We start from the raw sequence: 17,720 nt of genomic DNA, 5'->3' as shown, positions 1-17,720 counted from the left end.
GCTACCCACTCCAGTATTCTTGCCTGGAGAATTCCACGGACAGAGGAGCCTGGAAGACTACAGTCCATGGGGTTGCAAAGAGCAGGACATGACTGAGCGATTAACACACACACACACACACACTGTTATTATCCTTATTTTACAAATAGAGAAATAGAGGTTCTGGAAGGTTAAGGAACTGACCTAACATGCTTTGTGTAGTACATCTCAGGGCAAGGTTTTGAGCTTAGATCTGACTGTGAGGCCTGACTCTGAACCATTGCCCTCTGCTATCAGAACACTAATACTGAAATAAATAGCAAGCTACCTGGGAGACCAAACACAGAAGAGATACCAAATCCAGAAAGAGATACTCTAACATATCCTTAAAATGTATAGCACACTTTGAGATAGTTCTGAGACAATCTATTACTCTTACCTAAAAATATATGGACAAGCTGGGTGAACACTGATGATCAAATCCCCAGATCCAAAGTGTTAACTGTGTATCAAAACCCCAGCAGCCTTGATTCAGAGCTGAATTGAAGGCAGATGAAATATTAACAGCAGTTCTAGCAGCACAAAATGAAATATGAGATCCTGTATCAGAAATTATTAGTAACCTGTTAAAAGAAATGCTGAAAAATGGCAGTTACCAAATTAAAACTGGGAAACAGAGCCCAAATGGGAAATTTTGAAAAGTTTGGAGGAAAATAAATGACAGATTGTCCTCTTGGCTCTTATTACTATGCCATCCTAAATCCTACTTGGCAATACATGGTGGAGGTGAAATAAGAACTGCATCACTGCCAGTGCTGGTCCTCAAATTTGTAGTTCTAAGTGTCTGTGAGGGTGTCTGCGATTGATTGGAAAAGTAGCTAGAATTTGGTAGCTCTATCTAAATTGGAGAGTCTAGAGACTCTTATTATGAAAGGCTTCCTCTCATTTGTGAATTGGCCCCTTTGCTCCACTTTTGGATGCCTGGCTTCCTCCATGCCGAGCTGCACTAAATGTTTCTACATGGGAAAGCTATTCTCCTTAAATGCTTTCAAATTTAAAGCATCTATCTGGATATGTTCATGTTTATGACTCAAAATATCTAGCATCAAAAAAAATAAGAGAGAGAGAGAAAGGTTACAAATACCAAATACTGGGTAGTAAATGAAGGCGATATTTTTCCATCAGTAACTGAGAGCAGGGAAATGACTAGAAGCAGAGTTGCTGAGCAGTTGATGCCAGAGAGAAAAAGGAAATGAGCTATAGAACCATAGAATCTTCATGTTGGCAGAGACTATGGAGTTCATGCAGTCCAACCCTATCATTTTTCAATGAAGACACTGAGACATGGGGAGTTAAGGGACTTGACTTGCCCTAGACACATAGCTGTTTACTGACAGTCAGGCCAAAAACATTTCCCAACTCCCAGTCTGGAACTCTGTAGTTCAGCATGCTACTGCCATTCTCTACTGAAAATTAACACTAACCCAGCCTGGAACATAGAAGAATTCAGCATCTGTGAGAAGCAAGAAAAATGAATTCTGAGATGGAAATCAGTCCGAGAAAAAAGAGAGGGGAAATGAATGATTCTCTTTCACTGTGATTCTCTGGCCAACTTTTCTAAAGATATTTTCTATCAGTTTACTCCTCCATCCCTTTCTACAAAAAAATAATAAAATAATTTGGTTGTAATTCCCCAGGGTTTATATTTACACATTCAGATTTGATTTACTTTGAGAATTCTCCCATGTACAAGTTGTCTTGATTAGTTCGTGTGTGGCATTCCCATTGATTCCTGTTATTTACGTGGGCCTGACTCTTTTGCCTAGCACTTAAATGTGCTCCAGAGTCCTTGTAGGGAGAATCTTCTCCCAGGGACACCCTAAGGATCAAATGTAGATTTAAGATGCAAGAATTATATTCTATTAACCTTTGTATTCTGTTAACCTCCTGGAAAACTTAAGCCATATGTGGGCCTCATAATAAGGCTCATGAGTTAGGTGAAATAATTTTATTTGGAAGCACAGGATACTTTGAAATAAACCAGTAACAAAGGAGAGACAATAAAAATGTTTCCGTAGGATACCCTGTGAAATAACAGTATGGGTCTTTCAGACAAGTTGAATATGTTTCAGAATAGAGCAACCGGAAATGAGAGAGTCAGACAGTATGATGAAAACTACAGATGGAATGCTTCGCATGGGAAGTGATTATATACAAGAAGAGGGCTCAGGAGCAGGTAGGCGTGGAGTTGGAAAGGAGTGGGTAACTGAAATAAGAGAGGATAATGCTTGACCAGGTCTAGTAAAATATTCCCTGCCACAACCACTGTTCCATGAAGAGACTGAGCCAAGAGGCCTGAATAAGCTAACCTGAAGTTCAGCGTTGCCATTATTGTGGGAGGCAGCAGGCAGAGCACACCCGGATTTGTGTTACACAGTAATCAGTGCTGGGTGTCAGCATTCATCAGCCAGATGGTCAGACCCACAATTAATCAATTAGGCTGGGATGATCAACTGGACTAAGTTTTCCCCTTTGGTAAAAAACCCTCATCATGCAGTCAAGGCCAATAGCACTTTTATCCTGTTGCTTTTGGAGATGCTTCTAAAAATCCCTCTTCTTTTTCAGGTTTCTAGTTACTTAGTGTTATTAAGTTCCAAGCTGCTTGAACAATATAGATACCCCAAATTGAGATTTTAACATAATAGGTTTTTAACATCCTCTGTGTTCATACATAACGTTTCAAATCTCCAGATAGAAACAAGCTTTTTGAAGCAACGTTCTCTGAGGAATTTACTAGATTTAAGGTCTTCCTATTGGATCCTCTGAATCTATTGCAACAACACTGGAAATGATTCTTTCACTGAGTACTTAGGAAGATGATAGGTTAATAAGATACAAACAATTAGCATTTCATTGAGTATCCAACCTGTGATAGATACTACCATGATAAGGATCAGCAAACATTGATTCCATCTTTATAATAATTCAAGGTGATAATATTCCATTTCAAAAAAAGAAAACTGAGGCTAGAAAGTTCATTTTCTTAAGGTTAAGCATTTATCAAAGAGGTGGTGAGATGATTTAATGATCTCCGGAATGAAAACTAAAAAATTATTCTACATTTTTTTATACATCTTATGCAACTATTCATCTTTAGACAATAATAGGAATACACAGTGGGTCTTTATTAGCTCTCTTTAAAGCTCTGTAAAGAAATCTTTTACTAGTGTTTCCCAGCCCTGTTGATGGTGTTCTCTTTTTCCTGCAATTCTTGCTGTACCCCATCTGACTTTTCAAGTTGCTTTCTCCCTTGTTTGGGGGCCATCACCACTATTTGCTGACCATTCTGTCCCCACCTCAGTTTCCTTATCTAGAAACGCTCCCTCTGAATTTGTTTCCTACGCTAAGTCTTTTCTTTATCCATTGACTCATTCAGGCTATTAGCCTCCTCCAAAAAAATGTCTGTTAATTGATTTATTTTTTAGGTTGAACCTGTTTTTTTCCTCTGGCTGTTTTATTTTCCTTCTCCTCTTGCTATATAACAGTACTCCTGACAGGAAGAGGCGTGGGAAAGTCCTGTTGACAAGAAGTGTCACTTGCTGATGGAGGTCCATGCTGACCCCACGGAGCAGAAATACAGACACCATCTCATATTCCCTTTGTGTTTCAACACTGAACTTACTTCTCTCCTTTCTCTTAGCTCTTCTCTACTGCCACCCAAGCTTAACTGGAGTGCTTCTCTTTAACCATTTTGTGACCAGATTTTGCGAGGATGTCATTGACCCAAATGCACATCTTTGAGATACTAGGCTTTTACTTATAATCACATTATTTTATGGAACATGAGGCTTCCTGTTGTGATTTTACTGTACCGCTTTTCTTTTATTTGTTTGTTTTGCTACTTATCAAATAGGGAAAGCAATACCAAAATACCACAGGATAGTGTATAGGTAACCACTTTTTCTTAAATCAAGTTTAGGAGCACATGGAAAAAAAGGTATTACAGAGATCTTAATGAGCATCTTTTCTCCTCCAGGGCTCTACTGATGCCCTCTTTTTCGGTCTGCGGTACTCTAATTTGTTCTTGCTATGTTTGGTAGGCAGCTGTTCTAAGTTTTTCCCTTGCTGCTCCTTTTTGTACAGTCCTTCAGTCTTCACCCCAGAGCTGATGAGGCTCTTTCATTTTGACCTGCAGTATCTCTGTGAATTGCAGAGCTGAGCCCTGCCATCTAAACTGCCTTTCTGCTTCATTTTGCTCCTGACCTAACACCACCCCCCCACCCCTGCTATTCCAGGCCTGGCCTCTCATGACCAGAGACTGCTGACTCATCCTGGCCTGTGCCAAGCTGTGCAGTCGCTTAGCGATGTGGACAGGAGTCGAAGGACTAGAATGAGATCACTGAACTCATTTCACTTGTTGCTTACGGTACAGTCCAGCATGAGCTGGAAATGTAGGAACCTCAGCCTCTCGAGCAGAAAGAGTAAGTAGATTAAACACACTGCATCACCATGCCCTCAACAAGCAATAGTAGGGTGGTGGGCGGGGGCTGGCTTTTTCATGGCCGAGTCTAGGGCATTCCGGTTCATCAGGAATGTTCCTTTGTCCTCTCTTCTTCCTCTCCTCCACAATCGCACCCTCCCCCCTTCCCTGAACTTCCCTTCTGAAAATGTCCGGATGGCACAGCAGTCATCTGGGCAGAAATGAAATTTTGCTAATAAGCAGCCTCCACAAGAAATCCTAGAACAGTGACACTGTTGAAACTGCTTATGTGTCTACTGGGAACTGACATGAACTTCCCAACAGAATTCAAGGAGATGAAAAAAAAAATCTCTTTTTGTTCTCCTTTTCTTTCTGATTCTCTTTTCCTTTCTGTTTTGAGGGAGGTAGTTTCAGGAGAAATGGCTGCATTCTGGTGTGGTGTAAAGTTTTCCGTCGGGAGACAATAATGTACATTCCTCTGGCAGGACGGGATGGGTTTTTTTTTTTTGTTTCTCTTGCTGTTGTTTATTTATAAGACATTTCCTCTCAGTTAGTGGAAGTTAGATCGTAAGAGGCTCCAGTGATTTTCCTTCCACCTCCCCTCCCTAATTTCTGTGCTTCAGCACTCTGGAACACCGTGAACTCGACGAACTAATCAAAGCAGGGAGCTTAGCTGCCAGGCCTGGACAGCCTCGGGAGTCTGTGCTGATTCTCAGGCGACACTCCTTGGATCAGGAACCACAGTCCTGGTGAGTGGTGAGGTTCCAGAATTTGATGTGTCAAGGATTCTATTCTTGGTGTCTCTGAGGCAGTCAGAAAATAACGAGTGTTTTTTAAATGGAAAAAAAATGGAATTTTTTTTTTTAAAAAGCTACCAAACAATCCAACGGCCTGATGAAGATTTTACTATGTACAGCTGAGAGCACTCTATGGACAATGGCTGAGCCTTGAGTCTGTGCTCAGGAGGAGCCTGCAGGCTTAGGTTTCATGCTACCACCGATGGATGTCAGCCTTGACATGCCTAGCAAACATGCTGGTGGGAGGAGAAAGATAGGTGAGTGAGTGCGGCTGGGAGGTAGCAGATGGGGTTATAGGAGGGGGAAGTGAAAGTGGGATTCAGGATCCGTTTGGAGTTTCTCTGTACCAGCTTTTTGTGCATCTCTCCTCTGCACATTTACATTATGCTCAGAATACGTAACGTACCCAGTTAAGCAAGGAGTAAAAGTGGCTGCGTGGAACAAGAATATTGTTTAATACTGTTCTTCTGAAGATCACTTTGCTAAGAACTGGCTGTTTTTAAACGTTTGGGAAACTTCCTCCACCCAACCTTTGGAAAATATTATTTGTCATACCCTTGTCTTTATTCTTCTGCATTCATGATATTAAACAGAAGAATGCAAGGGGAATCCTTATTTGGTTCCAGGGAAATTTATCATCGTGACACAGGAAAACTAGATGACTGTCCTCACAGTATTAAACCCAAATATAGTATCGTCCTCAATATAAGAGCCTCTGATTGAGTGTGCTCTGAAGTTGTCTAACAAATGAGATGGGGGTGGTGGCACGCTGTGTGATATGAGACTAGCAGAGGAGTCAACAGACCAGCTTCTGGTGCCATTACTTGCCTTCCATGTCCTTGTTAATAATTCACACTCTCCCTGGAAGTGGAGTTTCAGTTGGAACGTGTGTTTATCTTTTACCATCAGGTCCCTACTTAGTTGCTTTTTCAGAGGTATTTGATCTCACTGTGTTTTCTTGTTTTCTTTCCAATTTTAAGAATCCAGTGTGTTCCAAAATATTAAGAGTGGAAAAAATAAAAACCAAAAAAACATGGTGGCCATAAAAGCATTTGACTGTGTGGCAGCATCTGAAGTGAATTGCTCTTTGGAGGCAAGGAGGAGTCTTTGATGTCCCCAATATGGTTCTCATAGGCTAAAACTTCCAAGAACCACAACCCAGCCTAAGGGGCACTCACTCGATGTTCTTAAATATTTGGAAAGAGATGCTAATTTATTGTTTTAGTTTTCCTTGCTATTAACACATTGCCAGTAGATTCTTCCTCAAAGTTGGAAATGCTTTAGCACTAGTTGATTTTGCATTTAACCAGATGTGTATTGTGTGTGCCTGTTGTGTGGACTCCTGTCCAAGCTGGTGCAATCATTCAGCATATCACATCGATGCTTACATTTGGAATTTTGTTTGCTACTCTGGGTGATTCAGATTCTTAACCATAGAACTCGTGCATGCTCAGTCATGTCCGACTCCTGCAACCCCGTGGACCATAGCCCACCAAGCTCCTCTGTCCATTGGATTTTTCAGGCAAGAATACTGGAATGGGTTGCCATTTCTTCCTCCGGGGGGATCTTCGCAACCCAAGTATTGAACCTGTGTCTCCTGCAGCTCTCCTGAACTGGCAGAAGGATTCCTTACCAGCTCATGCTTATATAGTCCCATGTTCCTTACAGACACTGACCCCTGCTACAGCCTCATCAGGCTCTGTCAGTGACCTCTAGGACACAGAGTCAGCTTACTTTCATGGTTCCTATAGTTTGTGAGGCACATCAAATTCCTGAGCTGTCATTGTGATAGGAAGCAGTCCCAGAGTTTCATTAGGACCAGTATGCTCAAAGCTTGATGGTATTTAATGGAAAGCTTGCTTATTTCAGCTAGGCCATGTTAATTATACTGCATGCATGCGGAATATTTCTTGGGGATTTTCCATTAGTTCTCTGTTTTTCTGAGGAAAGAAGCTGAAAGGGAAAATAGTGTTAAAATTTTTTAAAGTGTGATATATAAATGTAACTCACTTTTACCCATTACTACCAAGACCTATGTGAGATTGTGCCTTCACAGTTAACACTCAGGCTCCACAGACTCCTGGGAGAATTGTCCGTTATCTCTCATAGAGATGATATCTGCTAAGACTGCACTCAGGGTAAGCTGGATAGCTAACATCTAGAAAACATTTTACTATTGAAATCCTCTGTGCTTGTACACAAAATGTTGTGAGCATATTTAAGCAGAAAATAGGTAAACACAAATATCTAAGAGTATATCCCAAGATGACATTTTAAAAAGATAACCTGCCAGAGAAATTTTCCTTATTGTTGCCAAGACCTGGAGTTCCACGTGGCTGTGGAAGAAAGAATTGCATGGCTGAGTTAGAGTATTTAAGTTAGTTTGATCAGTACACCTTTGATAGAAAGGCAAGATAATGATGTATTTCTTTCCATTGAAATGGTTGTAAATAGTTTCCTGATCTTTTCAAAACCTGTGTTATAAACCTCCATAATGTACTATTGATAATTCAATTTTCTGAGTGCTGATTCTAAAAATTTTATTTTAATTTCAGAAGATGCATGTTATAAAATATCTATTTTCTTGCATGTACATTTTTGCTGTAAGCACTGCCCATGTGTTATATTCATTTAATTAGGCAGTCACAAATAGATTCAAATAACATTTCTACATGACAGAATTATTATTATCTCAATAAGAAATTATTCTTTCTTATTTATATAGAAATGTTTTTTGATATTTATGTGATTCCTTTTAAAAGACACGTGTTTTTAAACGTTAGGAAGAAGGTGCTGATTCATTGTATCATGTGATTATATATGTATGTTACCTTGTGTATAATCTGTATTCAGTATACCTGTGCTCATGCTCAGTTGCTAAGTTGTGTCCAACTCTTTGAGACCCCCTGGACTGTAGTCCGCCAAGTTCTTCTGTCCATGGGATTCTCCAGACATGAATACTGGAGTGGATTGCCATTTCTTCCTCCAGGCAACATACCTATATTCAGCTATTAAAAATATAACCAAATCCTAGCTAGGTTCACTTGCCTCTAAACTCAATCAAACGTTTTACAAATTAACCATAAGTGAAATGTAGTTGACGTTCTATCACACTGACAACACAGAAATTTTACACAAATATTTATGAACAGTATCTGCAAAAGATAAGATTTGGTTAGCTGATAAGATTGGTAATTATCCTTCATCAAACACACATGTTAAATTATGAGCCTAAATTCTATTTATGTACAACTTCAAAATATTAATTGCTATATGTATAAAGTAGTTTAAGTAGAAAGAAATGAAATTGCTTTTAATTATCTGAAAATTCATAATATATTTAATGATTCACTTTATTTTGTAAGAATGAATTTATATCAAATGACCCAGTTTATTCTAGTTTCTCAGTGATTTAGTTGTACATTAAATACTTTGATGCTGTATTTACATATCAACATCAGCAACTATAATTTCCCAGATACCTTTTCAAGATACCCAGCCAAGACATATCCTTGTGAAGTCACACTTTTTTCTTTGAAGCTTTCTGTAAAAACCTAGATTAAAAGTGAACTTTCCCTTCTGACATTAATTGCATTTTAAAAATCTGTAGCTTTCATTTGACACATCATATACTGCTTTGTATTGAAGTTTTTGATATATATGAAACTACAAGTGGATAGAGGGCAGGTGCTACCTTTTATGTTTATTTACCTCCCTTCCAACCAATGTTGAATTGCCTCAATCTGAGTGGAGGATCAATGAATAGGTGATGAATGAATGAATGGATGAGTGGATGGATGATATCTATATGGCAGTGTATTGACATTGAGTACATATTGCTAATCATACGGAAGAAATATGTCCAGAAAACAAATCAATAAATTCTTCTGTATCTGAATCCTTTAAACTCCCATATTAGATCTTCCAACTAGCTGATGGCATCATTTGCCAAGGTAGCTTTTCTAATCTCCACAATGCCCAAGTGATTTCTGATGGGACATGGAGTCTTGAGCATGCAGTAGTTCCATTCATTTCCTAGGACTCATGAGGGTGCCAAATACCTACATTTGTTCTGCTGTTCTGCTCCTGCAGTCTGAAAGTACCAAACTCACCTGTAAAGTATCATATTGACCAAAAACTTCTCCAGTTTGTCAGTATTTGCTTATAGTCAGTCAGTGGTTCTTCCTGTCCTCAAACTCAATATCTAAGGAGCGCAGGTTGACATCAGATGTGGAAAGGCATGAGGACTAGCTATGAATACCCGTGAACTAGACAGGAGAGGGTTGGGCAGACAACACAGTAAAGAAAGGGTCAAGAGGACAGACTGCCCAATCATTTCCACTATCTTAAAAAGTACTAATTAAATGCCCTGTCTCAGGCAGATAATAACTGAAAATAGCCAAGTGCAGTTGTTTCTCATGAATGCATAAAGAAATTGGTGGGATCTCTAGGTGCTTCTTCAATCAGTAAGCTGGAGCATACTAAGGCACATTTGGTGCTCTGGACACATCAGAGGAGAGGGAACCATTCCAGCACCCTAAACGGTACCCTGCTGACATAAATAACATTCAGAGACTAACTTCATATACAACAAACTGACCCTAATAAACAATAATTAAAAGAATCCAAAATATCTTGTGAAATTTAATTATATCTGTCATCAATGGTCAATCAACTTAGTAATCACTAAGCTACATCTAATTCTGTCTCCTACATTGAATTATTTTCTAGAGCTTCTAATATATATAAATGAAATGTACTGGTTTTATTTCCTTCTCTTTTTATTTTTCCCCTTTATCCTCTAGTAAACTGAATTCCTAGATATAAGCAGCCAGAGGGAGAAAGAGAAATGATTCACATAATGGATAATTAACCCTTGAACAATGGAAAGTTAACTCTCCATAGACATGCCAAAAACTGAAATGTTTTGTTGTTGAATATGTTCTCCTTTGGGTGTTAACACATAGAGGACATCTCCATTAGCTCAAACTTGGCACCAAACAACCTGTTCATTTTCAATCTACAAATGCCACACTCACCTTCCAGTTCATTCTGGCAGGATTTGTAGCATGATGCCCTCTTGGGTAGTCATGTACAAACAACTCTGAGGGGCAAAATTGTATGAGTGCCTAATCCACTTTTGAAAATGAAAGAAAAGGATCTGTTTTTATGAAAAGCACCTAATAAGGAAAGACACAAATTGTAATAAAAAGTGTTAGCACCTTGCATCTCCTGTTAATTGCCTTCCTAGTCAAAAGGAACCAAAATAGTGTAATAAATGTTAGACATACATCATGAACAGAGTGCAAAAAAAAAATGTCTCTTCCTTTTAACAGTGAAATGAAAAAGAGTAGCAAAGCTTCAACTACCCACATTGCCTTAACTTAGGCTCCTAACCTTATTCATCTACTTCATTTGTCTAATGAGGATAATAGTACCCATTTGACTTATTTATCAGCATTGTTATGAGGATCAGATTACAAAGACTGTCTCTTCATTACATTCATTAAACATAGATTTAACATTCATTCATTCACTCATATACTTATTAATGCGAGAAACACTTTTGAACCATATTCTGTGTCAGGTATTGTTCTAACAGTTAAAGATTGATTCATTTATTAATAAGTATTTATTAAGGTGCACATACTGTGAACCTAGGGCTTTTCCAAGGGCTTGGGATACTACAGTAGACAAAACCAACAGAAGTCTCTATTCTCAAAATACTTGAATTTTAGGCAAGGGAGAAAGATGAAAAACAGGTACATATGTAAAATATAAAGTATGTTAGATAGCACTGGTAAGTACTATGGAGAAAAGTGAAACAAGAGGAGAGAGACAAAGAGAGTATGGTTGTGTGAGGGCTAAGGTTGCGATTTTAAAATAATGGAAACAGAATGCCTCCCTAAGGGGACAACATTTGAGAAAGGTGAAGAAGCAAGACTGTGTCAGGCAAGTTTGAGTGGTAACAAGGCAGTCTTTGTAGCAGGATGAGAGTGGGCATGCAGCAGAGTGGTAGATGTGACAGGAGAGGCAGTGGGAGCCTGAGCATGCTGTTGTGAAAGTCTGGTCTTGTCATTGACAATACAAAGATGAAAAGACATGACCTCAAGTTGCTCATTGGTGGAGAGACAGATAGGGAAACAAGTTGGGATAATGCCATATGCTAAGAATCATAACTGAAGGATGCGCAAGGAACCTTGGAGGCACAAAATAGCAAAAGTTTACCTGAATGTATTTTGCTGTAGAGTTAGGAAAAGCTTCATAAAAGAGCTAATAAATCCCTTCTAGGCCTTGAAGGATTTTCCCAAGTGGTCAGAGGGAGGAAGGACATTCAGTAAGGGGACCAGCAGGGGCAAAGACACTTCAGTAGGAAATAGCATAGCAGAGCTGGGGACCAGTATCACTAACGTTTAGTGGAGGAGTGTAGAGAAATTATGCTATAGATGTAGGCAGGGAACAATCCTGTTGGGTCTTGATTGCCATGCAAAGACTTTTAACTTCATCCTAGGGTATGTGGGGAGCCATTTAAAAGTTTTAAGTAGAGAAGGTTAATGATCAAATTGTGTTATAGAAGATCACCCAGGCAGCAGGGTGGAGGATGGAGTGGAGGAATGGGAGAAGAGAGACAGAAAAATGAGTTAGGAGGCAACTAAAATTGTTGAGACAGAACACAATGAAGCTCTGAACTAGGACAATAACTACGGGAATAGAAAGGAAGAGACACATTCAAGAGATAAGAGGCAGAATGGACACACCTTAATAACCTTTGGGCTGGGCAACAAGAGAAAGGAATTTCGGATTACTCCCAAGTTTCTGCCTTCCACAACTAAGCAAGATAGCTATGAGGAGGAGGAATGGGTCTTGTAGGCTGGAGGAAGGGGATAAATTTGTCTTTGACTGTGTTCAATTTGAGATGTTGGGGAAACATCCAGACTGATGCCTGGTAGGCTGTTGGATTTAGTCAGGAAAGTGGTAGATAGGTCAGGAATAGATGTAAGTTTGGCAGTCATCTGAAGCATCAGCTTCAGCATCATAGTTAAAGAATGCACTTTTCTCAAGGAAAATGTATTGGTAGAAAGCAAAAGAGAGCAAACCCCTGGAGTAAACCACATTTATGGAACAGAGAAAGGAAGAAGAGACTTAAAATTATTATGAGCAACTATTATGCTCCAGGTGCTGTGCTAGATGTTGGAGGAACCAGGATGACTAGCACCCAGTTCCTTCCCTGGAAGTACCCACAGTTTGTACAAATATGAGATTACTCTCACCGTCAACAATGGACAGTGCTAACAGAAGAAATGTACAAAATAACAGAGAAAATAGTATAGGATATTTCAGTAGCATTAAGGGAGATGATAAAGGCAGAATCCTGGAAAGTCTGCTGCATGCATTTTGCAACACAGTTCATTTCTGATTCCTCTAATACTTGAATGTGTATGTTCCAGTGTTAGCATGGGTTCAAGCTATTGGCAAAACAAGCCAGGTGTAAATTATGGTAGAATTGAAATCGATAGTGCTTTGAAGCACTGGAGTGCCCAGTTCACATCAGGGCGTGCGTGTGTGTTCACTGAAACATGGCTATCAAGTGCACCCCGAGTCATTAGATGTGTTATCCAGTGAATAACAGCCTAATGATATTTTAGCAGAGCAGCCTTATGATAAATTCTGCCTTAGTGAAACTCCATGTACAGAGCAATTTCTCTGGCCGTGTATATTGCATGGCAAAGAAAGGATATCCTGCTGCGTATCAGAAGGCTGTAATTTCATTTAGGGGTTCCATTGACATCGTAAACTGTGAGAGCAGAGCTCAAGTGGCTATTTAAGTCATAGGAACTTCAAGCTAAAATTACTGCCTAGTCCTAATCGCCACCTCCAAGGAACTCCTGCCTATACATATGTGTTTTATGTTTCTATCTTTGTGTCTATAAATACTCTATCACTCCAGGGGTTAAGGTGATAAGCTGTCCTAAAATATGACAGGTATCTGCCACCTTTGCAACTGGTGTGAGCTAAGGGCTAAAAGCAGTTGTATTATTCATTGAAGGTCAAATGTTAAAAAGGGCCAGAAACTCTCCAACAGGTTCAGAATACAGGTGTTTTGGTTTTCCTACTTGAAGACATTCTCTATTCTGTTTAAGGTCAGAGTCTTCCAGCATGTTGAGGCTAGAAAAGTAGGGACCTTTAGACCTACCTGTACAACAGGGATTACAGCTTGTAACTATTTGCCCCATTCTTTCCTCTCTTTGCCTTGACCCATGCTCACTTGTGAAAAGACTAGTACTGAAGAGTTAGAGTAGTACCCAGTAAGGTACAGATGATACAGTGACCCACGTCTAAATGATTCCCTAGACGTTTAAGGAGTCCATTCTGTCCTGAGATATAGTCGAGCTGAAAATTGGAAGCCAAAATAATTGACTTGAATGTTTATATACTAAAGAAATTTAAATAAAATTGCAAATTGTCATCATGTTTATTAGATGATGCTTTGGGATTGATCTAGGAGACCAACAAGGGAAGATTCAAAGTTATGTATGTTTCTCTTTGGTTTTTAATGAAAATGTTTGTACCCCCATGTTAACTATCAACTGTGTCCAGAGATGCCACTACAAAATTAGACATTGGAGTTTGAGCTTATCAGTCATGATGGCTAACATTCTATTTGGTCACTCTCTTTCCTGGACTTGGGAGTCATCCATCTACATACTGCCTTAAATACAAATTCCCAAAGGATTATCATGATTCAGAAAACCACAATAGTAATAGAATTTATGACTCCTCATAAGGCAAATGTGTTTCTCGGTTATCTTATAAACCCTCATATCACCTTGAAAAGGAATGGAGGATGGAGAGGTAGATAGTGGGACCCACAGTTAGTGGCAGAGACTAAAGTTTTACTTTCCATATTAGCCTGATTATTGTTCTACTGCTTCACCACAATATTTCTTTGTTGGTTACATAGTATAATTAAAAATTAAAGTCTATAAGAGCTGAATCTCTCTCATCTGTTACCACAATATTTTCATTATATTCCTGAACAACATAATATGTCATTGTCACATTTCTGAGAAGTGCTACTGTTCTTAGTAAGAGTATCCTCAAATCATCTATATATATGGGAATAAAAAAGGAGAGATTATGTAGACATAGATAAGCTCCATCATGAGGAAGTACAACTCTCCTATTGTTCTGGATTTAGGCAGCATAGCAGAGTGATTAGGAGGGCAGACTCTCTGGGACTGGGTCACTCTCTGGTCTCTGGGTCACTAGCTGTGTGATCCTAGAAATGCTATTTCATTCTTAGTTTCTTAGTACATAAAATGGAGATGAGGATGATACCTTCATCATAAAATTATTATGCAAAGTAAATGATCCAATAAATGTAAAATATTTATATGTTTTACTGGTATATACAGTAAGTACTCAATAAACATTAGCTGCTATTATAATTACCATTATCATCCTGCTGTTCATCACTTATTCCTATGCTACAGAGTCTCAGGTAATACATGTCAGGGAAATACCTACACATGTGTGTGCATGCACAAATACACACAGGCAAACACACTTGCACACACCCTGTCCAATTAACAGTGCTTGCTTACCTCAGCCTTGGGCGTAAGCTTTACCTATATGTTAATTTCAGTGTTACTATTCTGTCTTCCAGTCCAGACTCTGCTAGCTATTTTTCTCCTCTTGCCTAATTTGAAACTCTCAGTATTGATATCCAGTCACTACAGTAGACCTGCCCTCCTGTCTGCCTCATTTTTCCTTTGTGGATCCACAGACAGTATCCTCAGAACTGTGTTCATTATGCCTCTGCCTGTACCTTCTTCCCATTCGAAATTTGGACTTTAATCTTACAAGCTGTATTATCCATTTGTATTTTAATCTGATACCCTTGTTTCTAACCTTGATTTTGCTCTTCATGTCATATATTCACATATCCTTTTCTATATTGATTATATTTTGCGAAAAATATGCTTACCTCAATCATAATTGAAACCTGATAGCCCTATCTGTAAGAAACAGCATTCATCCACCTTGGCAGACCATGTGTTGGACCATTCATTATGCGGCCACAATGTCCTTATCTCAGCCTCTTGATGAATATCAGAGATCTGATATCCTGAACCTGGTCTCACTTGCCCTATACCTGCTCTACCCCTAGGCTGATGCTAACACCACGCAAAACTTAATTAATGTAAAATTTAATTAGGCAATATTGGCATTAGTGTAGAGTATGTATAATAGTAAATATCCATGTCAAAAGGAGAGAAACTAACAGCAAAATCCAACATCATTGCAACTGGTAAATATCAGTTGCCATTACATTTTAATGTGTTTGTGTTCCTCTTTTTGTTACCTTTTTTTTGACAGGATTCATAAAGAGGAGAGAAAAAGTTTGTAAACGAAGAGATACAATTTAAATTTAGAAGCAAGTGTGATGCTAAACTTAATTAGTATATCTCACAATAGTCACAGGCGTCACCATCATCAGAACTACACCTGCTTACAAGGAGCTTCTAGTTTGTATAATCTTATTGCAGAGATTAGTAATTAGATCCTAAAGCTAATTAGGTAGAAATCACTAGCCTGTTATTATGCACCAAAATGAGCAGTAAAGAAAGGCGGTGAGTGCTGTGAGAACTCCCATCAGAGTGGCTTCTAATGGTATATGGAAGGCTTGATAGCGGAGGGAGAACTTTAGCTGTAGCTATAAAAGCTGGGCATGAAGGATGAAAAATTAAGGGTGCGTTGGAGAGAAGGGAAGATGGAATGCAGTGAAGTAATATCAGATAACAAAGAAATAGGGAGAAAGAAGAAAAAAAATTTAACCTGAAAGAAGGCACAGCAATGGGAATGAAGTTAATGTGTACAGGAAGTAATGAAATTAGAAATGAGATCCATGTTGCTGAAGATTTTTAGGACATGAATTTCAAAAGGCAGGTGGAGTCTAAAGTGTATGTTATATGGCTGATGAGAACAATGACTGTTACACAGTTAGAACTCAATACGGATTTGCTGAATAACTGACACTTTTTAGTGAGGCTAGCAGAAATAAATGAAGGCGGTGTTATAAGAGTTAACCTGCCTATAATGTGCAGTGTGGACTGAGGGGGTTAAGACTAGTCAGAGATGCCAACTGAGAGGCAATGATGGTCACTCAGATGTTGAGCAACCAACACTCAAAAAACAGGATGACTGTGAAGATAGAAAAGGGACATTTTTAAAAACATTAACAGCACTCTCCATGTCTCTTTCCGACCAACTGTAACCCTAATCCCACCATAACTTTAAGTGGAAAATGTCTCCTAAAAGTGGGATCCTCTTTGCTTTTTTATTTTAGTGAAGTCCGTCACTACTTACAAGGCAGGATCAGTATGGAGAATGGACCCTCAGGCTTATTCAAGCCTCTGATCAGTAAGGGCTTAATTGTATTATATTCCTGAACAATGCAATGTGCTCTAGAAGTTCGACTCCTTGGGGAATAAACTCAGGGGACACACAGGCTCCTTTGGGTTCACACTTACGGTTCCTGATAGGCGAGGCTCTGGAAATCCTGCATATCAAAGCGTCTAATTCGCTCAGAGAGATTCTGGAGGACTGTTCTCAACTATGTAGCTCTTAACTCTCACTATCTAACTCCTGAAATAGTGGTAGAACCCTTTTCCCACATTTTCTCCCTTCCTTCTGCAGTTAAACCAGATCAACATCAAAAGGAAGCCTCAGTAGAAACTATATGTTAGCAGAGATTTCAAGAACATCCCAAGCTTTGTCTTACTCTTAAACAGTTTCAGAGATCCCAAAGGTATCCTCGTACTTGGTTGTAAGAAATGGTGCTCATTAACTTGTCTCTTGCTGTGTGCCATTATTATCAGTCATGCACTCAATTGGCCTTTCTTTGGACAGTTCTGACATTTCTTGAAGGGTAACAATTTGGCCAGCATATCACATCTGTATTCAACTTTTTTATTGGCCAAGAATCATATGTGCACATTGCTGTGTTCCATTCCTAAGACAAGTGCCCCATTTTATCTTATGGCTCTTTAAGTGACTGCCTTTTCTTGCCTACACAGAACTCCTTCTAAAGAAGACCATGCCTTGCTTTTCTCTTTATCTTCTGGTTTCAGCATAGCATATGCCCTGAAGTAGACCACTAGTACACCTTTTTAGACTCTCTTGACTTCATGCATTTTGAACAGGAACGACCCTCTGTGAGGCTTACATCCGAAGTTCTGATATGGAAAATACCTCCTAAGTGCCAAACTCGTTTGCCTCCCCAGCAAGTCAATCCTGGGTACTTACCGAGACTAATTTTTCCCAGCAGTTGGCATAGGGAGTGTGAAATAGATGGCTCTGCCTGTCAAACCTGTCTGTCTGCACAGCATAGAGTGGCACCATTTAGAGGAAGGGTGTTTGGAAAATTAAACAAGGACTGTCTGAATAGGAGACCTATCGGC

The 17,720-nt window shown here is 39.2% G+C and overlaps 1 protein-coding gene across 26 annotated transcripts in view; it reads left to right on the top strand.

The window, feature by feature from the left end:
- ZBTB20 (zinc finger and BTB domain containing 20) overlaps positions 1–17,720 on the top strand; it is an 869,399-nt gene that overhangs the window by 537,769 nt on the left and 313,910 nt on the right. For 4 of the 26 annotated variants that reach the window (XM_045166054.1, XM_045166515.1, XM_045166546.1 and 1 more), the window contains one exon: positions 4,275–5,208. The exons of 15 other annotated variants lie outside the window; for them this stretch is intronic. The gene's annotated coding sequence lies outside the window, so the exon portion shown is untranslated. Of the gene's footprint in view, positions 1–4,274; positions 5,514–17,720 lie in introns of all 26 variants that reach the window. 7 more of the 26 variants (XM_045166237.1, XM_045166637.1, XM_045166341.1 and 4 more) reach the window with 3 other exon arrangements.

This window comes from Bubalus bubalis, chromosome 1 (assembly GCF_019923935.1).
Source record: "Bubalus bubalis isolate 160015118507 breed Murrah chromosome 1, NDDB_SH_1, whole genome shotgun sequence".
Classification (NCBI taxonomy): Eukaryota; Metazoa; Chordata; class Mammalia; order Artiodactyla; family Bovidae; genus Bubalus; species Bubalus bubalis.
Note: the sequence above shows the minus strand (reverse complement) of the source record. Positions and strands in the feature narration are given on the sequence as shown.